Below are 8,880 nucleotides of genomic sequence, written 5' to 3' on the forward strand. Positions count from 1 at the left end.
ACGAGAACAGGTAGGAGAGAGCAAGACAGTCTGCAGACTTTCCTGAATCTGGTGGGATTTATATTATGAGGAGGTTTGACTTGTTTAAATGTTGCACTATGGGATTCATGCAGAAGACTGACATATTAACATGATTGTTACATTCCAGCACTTTTTCATGTTTCTGTAGGTAGAGGGCTGCAGTCAGTAACTGTAGTGGCGGAGGGTTTGTGACATGGTAGTGATAGGAGACTGCTGTTTTTTAATTACAGGGCTTGCTATCCCTGAACTGCAGTTTCTTGACATGTTATATGATTAATACCTAAGTTTAGTTAAAGATAAAGTACAATTTGTGTGAAATGAAAGGTAAGCAGTGGTGGAAGTGGGCTGTATATGGTAGTATGCCATATCGCTACTTCTCATACTGCCTTCATTATAAAATAATAAAATTCCATTCACATCTTTACATTCCCATTACATTTTTCATACCGCCACTTCTAAATTTCCACTTCGACCACTGAGCTTATTGTTCTTTAACTGCTGGGACCACAGGGTAATGCAGTGTAATGATAAAGGAGGGCACAGTGTGATGAGAGGGACAGTAATGAGGGGCCACAGTGTGATGCAGTGTAATGATAAAGAAAAGCACAGTGAGATGAGAGGGACAATAATGAGGGGCCGCATGGTGATGCAGGAGGAGCAGAGCGATGTGCGGCGGCACATAGCTTACCCTTCTACTTAACTGTAGGAGTATATGCTATGCTAAAAAATATAGTGCTATGGATTGTTTCAGGGAGGGGTGGGCCCAAACCAATATCTTGCCTAGGGCCCCATGAGGTCTAAATCTGACTCTGCACACATGTGACCTCAGATGTACTTAAGAGGCATTGTTTTACACAAACTTTTTTAAACATTCGCCAACCATAAACAAGGAATCTGAATTGTGTTTCTAACATATCCCAACTAGAAATCCATAAGAGCAACTTAACCAATTCCTTTGTTTTGACTCGGTTTTATACCACGAAAGTATTACATATCTACTGATCCAGACGCGGGCTGGGAGAGGCGTGGCCGGGGGGCACACAGGCGGCCGCATCTCATGAAAAGGGATGCGGCCGCGTCATTGATGACGCGGCCGCATCCCCTGTCATGTGATGCGGCCGCCTGTGCGCTGACACGGCCGCATCTGATGTCATCAGATGCGGCCGCGGGGGAAAGAATTGTATTTTGCAGCCGGGGGGGCGGCCGGTCGGCCTACCCCCCGGCCCTAATAGCGGCCTGACCGAGCGGCCCGCCCCCCACTGTAGATAGTCCACCGTTATGTGTTCATCGCTAAACAAATACCAAACTATCATTCACTTCACTATACTGCATTATCTATATAAACAAACCATTCATTCATCCATCCATTCTCTCAGTTATCTAAACAAATAAAACAGATACGAGGTACAAAATCTTTTACTTTACAAAGATCACTTTGAAATCCAGTATACAGTACTTAAAATGCTTACATACAATACAGATAATACATTATAGTTTCAGCAGACATGGTATTATATACAATGATTAGCCACAACATTAAAATCACCTGCCTAATATTCTGTATGTCCCCTCTTGCCATCCAAACAGCTGTGACCCATTGAGGCGTGAACTCCACAAGACCTCTGAAGGTGTCCTGTGGTGTTTGGCAGCAAGACGTTAGCAGCAGATTCTGTAAGTCTTGTAAGTTGAGAGGTGGTCCATGTCTCAGACTTGTTTTCCAGCACATCCCACAGATATTTGATCGGTCAGAGAGGTAGAAGGAAAACCATGAGAGAGCTGTTTCTCGAAGACCTAGGAAGTGAAGGGGGGAGAGGGGAAGAGAATGAGTGACGGTGTCAAAATCAGCAGAGAGGTTGAGGAGTATGAGAAGGGAGACGTGACAATTGCACTTAGCTGAGAGTAAGTCATTTGTCACTTTATTGAGGGCAGTTTCAGTTGAGTGAAGGGAACAAAAGCCAGACTGGAGAGATTCAAAAAGAGAGTGGGAAAAAGGTAAGTGGGTCAGATGATTGAAGCCAAGTCGTTTCGAGAATTTTAGAAGCAAAGGGAAGCAGAAATATTGGGCAATAGTTGGAGAGAGAGAGGATGGGTCAAAGGAAGGTTTCTTGATAATAGGGGAAATGAGAGCATGCTTGAAAGCCGAGGGGAAGATACCAGTGGAGACAGAGAGGTTGAAGAGGTTAGCAAGGTGACAGCTGGCATTGGAAGAGAGGGAGTGGAGAAACTTGGAGGGGACAGGATTGAGAGGACAGGTTGTAGAGGAAGAGGAGGAGAGAAGAGAGAGGATCTCAGGCACAGTTACAGGAGGGTAGGAGCCAAGGGTGGCAGAATGAATTATAGAGAGGACAGGTGAGGGGAGGCAAGCCTGACAAGAACAGATATCGTTGTGGATAGAGTCAATCTTGTTTTTGAAGTAGGTGGCAAAATCAAGAGCTGTGATGAATAAAGGGGGGGACAAGTGGAGGAGGACACAGTAGAAAATTAATGGTAGCAAAGAGACTTTGGGGTTTATTGGACAGGGAGAAGATGAGGGATGTGTAATAGGTTTGTTTGGCAAGAGAGAGGGTAGCATAGTAGGAAGAAAAGATGAATTTTAAGTGGATGTAATTTAAAACAGAGCAGAATTTCCTCCATTGGTGTTTAGAGGAGCAGGAGCATTTTTGAAGATGACAAGTAATAGGGGAGTGCCATGGTTGGGGATTGGATTGGTGGAGATGAAGGAGGGTGGCTGGGGCTGAAGTATCAAGGGCAACAGAGCGTGTGGTGTGTAAAGAGAGACAGCAGCAATGGGACCTGATAGGGAAGAAATGGGAGCGAGTACAGGTTCGAGGGAGGGCGCAAAGATGATGGGGTCAATGCTGTTGATGGGATACAGTGTGCAAGAGACTTTGAGTGGGAGAGAGGGGGCAAGGGGTAAAGAAAGGGTAAAGGAAAGGACATTGTCGTCAGAGAGGGGAAGACACAATTGTGGAAGTTGGAGATAGATGGGATAAGTGGTCAATTAGGAGAGGCCATAGGAGAAAGTGAGAGTTAGGAGTTTAGAGGTAGCAGTAGTAATAGAAGAGTTGGTAGGGATGTTAAAATCCCTAATGATAAAAGGGGGAGGATTAGAATAGAGAAAATGGGAAAGCCAGGCTTCAAAATTATGAAGAAATTGAGAGGAAGGGCCAGTAGACGATAGATGACAGCAACACGAAGGTGGAGAAGAGGCAGATGGAGTGAACTTGAAAGGAGGAGAAGGAAAAGCAAGGTTCAGGGGGAATCAGGGCTGCCAAGAGGAATTCAGGGCCCGGGTACAACAAATTCATGGGGCCCCCCCCCCTCATAGTTGAGTAAGCCCTAAAAAAAAATTGCAACGCCTTACGGTGGCGCAAAACAGAATCGCGGGTGTGGTCATACATTCAGGGGCGTGTCAATGCATTGTTGGGGTGTGGCTAGCCTAACGGCGGTGCAAAAATTTTCAGGGATGTGGTCATACATTTGGGGGCGTGGTAATGCGCCGTTGGGGCGTGGCTAGCACATCAAAATCACTATGTCCTGAATTCACCAGAGCGTGACATATGTCCCAGCACTCCTGACTTTTAAGACATCTAGCGCCACAGTGTAGTATACAAAGAATGCAGTGTGTACACAAAGAGTTCAGTCTTGGCCTGCGCCCACTAGGCTCACCAAACATTGGCATTGTCCCTACTAGAATCACAACATTTCACACACTGTGCTGCTCTGTCCTACCTGGTTTTCTCACTTTCTCCACCTGTGGCTGCTGGTTTCTTTAGTTGTGGCTTGCCTGGATCTTGGAATGTAGAAGGACCTATTTGGGAAAAAAAATTGGCTACATTTAGAAAATTACAGTCAGACGCAGCGTTAAATCAATAGCACCCACGATTAATAATTAGGCCTTCCTTCAGCCCCAACATTAAAATAATAGTATTCACATTTAATAAATAAACCTATTTCCCGTCATGCAAACAGCCTAGCAATACTTATTTCCCACAACCATCACTGCCATTAAATAACTCATAGTCACATTTAATAAATAGACCTCATTCTCCCCAAACTCACCTCCACATTCAATAGCCCCCAAATCACCCCATCTTAAATTAATAATCCCCACTATTAAATTGCCTCACCATCACCCTACAAACAAAATAGCGCCCATTAATTAGCCACCACCTACCGCACACACACTACATTGCAACAAGCCCCATCACAACTACACTGCGCCCTCCATGCTGCTTTCCCCCCTTTTTATTCACTCTGTGCCTCTCTGCCCCTGTTTTCCTCCTCTGTGCCTCTCTGCCCCTGTTTTTCTCCTCTGTGCCTCTCTGCCCCTGTTTTCCTCCTCTGTGCCTCTCTGCCCCAGTTTTCCTCCTCTGTGCCTCTCTGCCCCAGTTTTCCTCCTCTGTGCCTCTCTGCCCCAGTTTTCCTCCTTTGTGCCTCTCTGCCCCAGTTTTCCTCCTTTGTGCCTCTCTGCCCCAGTTTTCCTCCTTTGTGCCTCTCTGCCCCAGTTTTCCTCCTCTATGCCTCTCTGCCCCTGTTTTCCTCCTCTGTGCCTCTCTGCCCCTTCTTTATAGTACTGTCCCTCTGTTTCCTCTCCTTGCCTCTCAGTTTCTCTCCTTACCTTTTGTCAGCTTCTTTCTTTTCTTCTCTTCTCTTCTGTCTTCTCTTCTTTCTTCTTCCTTGGTCTTGTTTGTCTGGCTGCGGCGCTCCTCACTGACTGACTGCCGGGCGTGACTTGATGATGTCACGCCCGGCAGTCAGTGTGAATGGAGAAGACAGGAGAGGAGGGACGCGGCGCCGCGGCTCATGTGAGTATGGGATTTTTTTTTCTCATCCAGCTCCCCCCACCAACGAAGCCCGCAACCCCCAACCCCCCCCCCCCCCCCCCCCCGCGAAAAACAAAAAAAAAAAGAAAAGAATGAAAAAAAAAAAAAATTAAGTTAGCAGCGAGGGCCCGGCCCAGGCCCCCTGGCATGGCCGGGCCCGGGTAAAATGTACCCGCTCCCCCCCCCTCTCGGCGGCCCTGGGGGGAATAATGCTAAAGGTGTAGCCAGGAGACATTAGGATACCTACCGTGCACCATCTCCTTGGCGGACCCCATGGCGGCAATTGTAGGAGAAGGAGAGACCACTTTGTGAAAGTGCAGCAAGGAAAGCAGTATCAGAGGTCAGAGGGGGACATCCACGTTTCTATAAGGGCCAGGAGACCAAAGGAATGGGAGAGGAAAAGGTCATTAATGGGAGTGAGTTTGTTGCAGACAGATCTTGCATTCCAGAGTGCACAGGACAGGGGAAGGCAAGGAAGAGGAAGGATGGGAATAAGGTTGTCAGGATTGGATGTTCGGCGGGGATAGAGTGATATGTGGTGGAGGGGGGAGAGACAGCGGATACATGGGAAAGGCTTGCGTCTGTAGTATGGAGTAATGATCTGGGAAGCCATGTGGGGGAGTGGGAGGAATTGAGACTTAGCTGAGTCATGAAATAGGAGACATGGTCAAGGTCCAGTCCAAATCCAGTTCAGACTCAGTAACAACTCCTTATCCTTGTGATTGCAGGCAAAGCTTTGAATAGGCTTGAAAATACAATGGATTAGATAGAAGACTGAAAAAGCAGTTGCAAGGGGAGGGAATGGCCAGGCAATTAGATCAACAGTCTGACTAAACAGAGGGGATGTTGCAGTAAAACAAACAGATAAAACAAATTTTTCTTGAGGTGAGAAGGAAATAAGTTCAGAGTTCAAAACAAAGTTCTTGAGATGTGAAGTTTGCAGCCAGGGAGGGATGGAAATATCAGGAGTAAAATATGGAGTTGTAGGTGAATGATAAAAGTTGTCCTAACATAGCTGTGTTTTCTGGTTGAATGTTTCCCAACTGTTCTCCAATTGTCTTGTGTAATTTTTACTTTGCTATACAAAACATTGGATGCACTTGTAACAAATACACACTGGCTGGTACAGCCTCTGTCTGTTCAATAACTGAATAAACCCCCACTAATAGCACATTACAAAGACAGTCATAAATTATTAGGCAAACTATAAATTAACTATCAAATAACAAAAGCACCTCAGGTGAGTAGGATTATGGCCTTCTGTAGCAGTATTATTGAGTAGCATGTTCTTCTCTTTATTTCTATTTTAACCCCGCAATAACTGCAAATTAAGCTATATAATTCTAGTACACTTGTAACTAACACACATAGAACTAGACTTGCTAGCTAATGCAGCCACACTGGCTTTCAGCCATAGTGCACAGCATGTGTGAGATGAGAGATAGAGAAAGTGTGTATGAGTTCAGGTTTGACAGAGCTAGTACAGGCATGCATGAGCCATGCCCTGAGTCCATTGTAGTGTAATAGGGTTACTTAAGAAGTTAAATAGTTGGCAAGGTAAACAACTTGCAGGGTTAGATATACAGAAATAAATTGCAGGATTATTGCAGAAACAGTACACATAAACATTGCTGGGTTGTTAAAACTAATATATATTATTAAAGTAATTTTATTGTTTACCATTAAGCATTGTCTTAACAATTTCTTGTGTTTCCAAAGCACAAACAATTTATTTAGCAAAAGTAAAGGTTTAGCAGTTCCTTAAATAAGCTACAGTACAATACAGCCGATACCAAATACATACATACATACGCTGCACTCTGCTGGGCCCAGCGAGGCAGTCCTTCAGTCCAGAACACTGTGGTCAGTGATGACTGACTAGCTGGTCCCAGGGAGCTTGTATATATACACTCAGTGTTACAGAGAAAACAATGCAGATGATGTGGCTTGCTTCTATAGGTCCAGGCTTCAGGAGGGTCCAGTGTAATGCAGGTCATAGGCCAGTTCAAACAACCCCCTTCAAGGGTGGAGATCAACATTCCAAGGGTGAGGGTCTGCTCTCCAGATGATTTTCCCGCCCTGAATCCAGTTTAAACTAGTTTATTCACATTTCACAGACAGTATAATTTTAAACATTTATTCCCTATCATTGCTAACTAGAGTATGCAATGTGTGATCCCTTTGGCGAAAGAACCGGACAACTGCGGATAAATAGGGGATTAAAATGATACTAAACATGACATATTTCCTGTAACCTGAACCTTAAATATCACTAAAGTATATACATATAACCTTATAGTATATATAACTATAAACCAAATACCATCTGCTCATAAACGACTATGGAATAGAACCATTATAAATATTCAATATATAAATAGATGAATGTAAAAGTGCGAGTGTATGCGTGCGTGTTTGCATTGCTTACCACAGCACAGTTTCTCAGGAGTCATCTGGCCTCCTCCCCAGGTTTGAGAGTGATTGCACATTGTAGCTACATTTTAACAGGCACCCCACATGTGCAACTCCTGATCAGTCTGCTTAGAGACTGGCAGACCAGAAGACCCGGACTGGACCTTATGTATGGAGCCCACCCTTCTCTTTCTCCATACATCACAAGGGACCCTTACCATGTTTTATTATAGTAAGGAAACAACCTCTGGTAAACTTTTCCCACATACCTCATACTTGCCAACATTGGCAAGGACTCCTCCGGAAGATCAGGGGGAAGTGGGCGAGTTGGGGGCAGGGTACAACGGGTCACATCAATTGGCCCCGCCTCCAAAACATCAATAATGGTTTCCGGACAATTACAGCAGGGGGTGACGCGGGACCACAATGAAGCGCGATTCACTTTAATATTGTGGTGATTATGAACCGGGAGGTTGCCTCGCTGTCCCAAGCCCTGTGAGTCTCTGAAGAAAATCAGCCCAGGAGGAAACAGTCGGGAGAGACAAAGTAGTATCAGCTCTAACAGGAGGGAGAGCCCTGTCAGACTTGTTAACCCTGTCCTGTGAGAGAAACAGCTGACATTTCCTGTGTGGAATCTATATAGTAACTCCTGTTTATGTATTATTTGATGGGACTGTGTAATGTTAATTTTGTTATTAGGTAGATAGGGTTTAGGTGGGAAGGCCCGGAGATAATTTGTACACCCCTTTGGGGTAGTGATAGGGAAAAGACAGGGATCAGAGACTGAGATATATTGTGAACATCTGCACTAAACAACAACATTTACCGTAGACCAGTGATATTCATTAGTGAAATACAGGGGAGAGATAGCTCACTGCAGGACTGAGCCTGTGTAATAGAACGAGACAAGTGTGATATCCCAAAACCTGAGTACCCTGGGGTGTATCTATATGTAAATATATGTGTGTACTCATGGCTATGTTCATGTACCTGCCTGTTTAGATGTGGGTACATTTGTTACTTGTTGTTAGAGATGGTCACTGACCCCCGTGTTTTGGTTTTGGATTCGGTTTTGGATCTGGATTACCGTCGTGTTTTGGTTTTGGTTTTGGTTTTGCAAAACTGCCATTGCGTGTTTTGGTTTTGGTTTTGGTTTTGTTTGGTTTTGTTTTGCTATTTTTTTGGAAAATCCATGTTTTTGGGCCTAAATTAACCCAATTTAGTGCTCCAACTGTTTTAGAGACAAGTAATCTAATTGTTGAGGTAATAAATCATCCAAAAAAACAGTTTAATTCTTCGTTGGTAGGCCTATTCTACACACAAAACAGATTGTCTTCCTCTCCATCTATGCATATTGGCAATGCAGCCATCGTCTTTGAATGTATATTACACCCTACACTTATAGTTAAATATGTAAAGAAATGGAAAAAGCCAGTTTGGTTTCTGTCTCTCAAGGCCCCCCTCCACTTGTATAAAATACCAAAAAATTCAGCCATTATAGACTGTACAATATTAATTGACATGGAGAAAGCCAGTTTGGTTTCTGTCTCTCTAGGCCCCCCTCCACTTGTATAAAATACTAAAAAATTCAGCCATTATAGACTGTACAATATTAATTGAC

Source organism: Mixophyes fleayi, chromosome 6 (genome assembly GCF_038048845.1).
Source record: "Mixophyes fleayi isolate aMixFle1 chromosome 6, aMixFle1.hap1, whole genome shotgun sequence".
Taxonomy (NCBI): Eukaryota; Metazoa; Chordata; class Amphibia; order Anura; family Limnodynastidae; genus Mixophyes; species Mixophyes fleayi.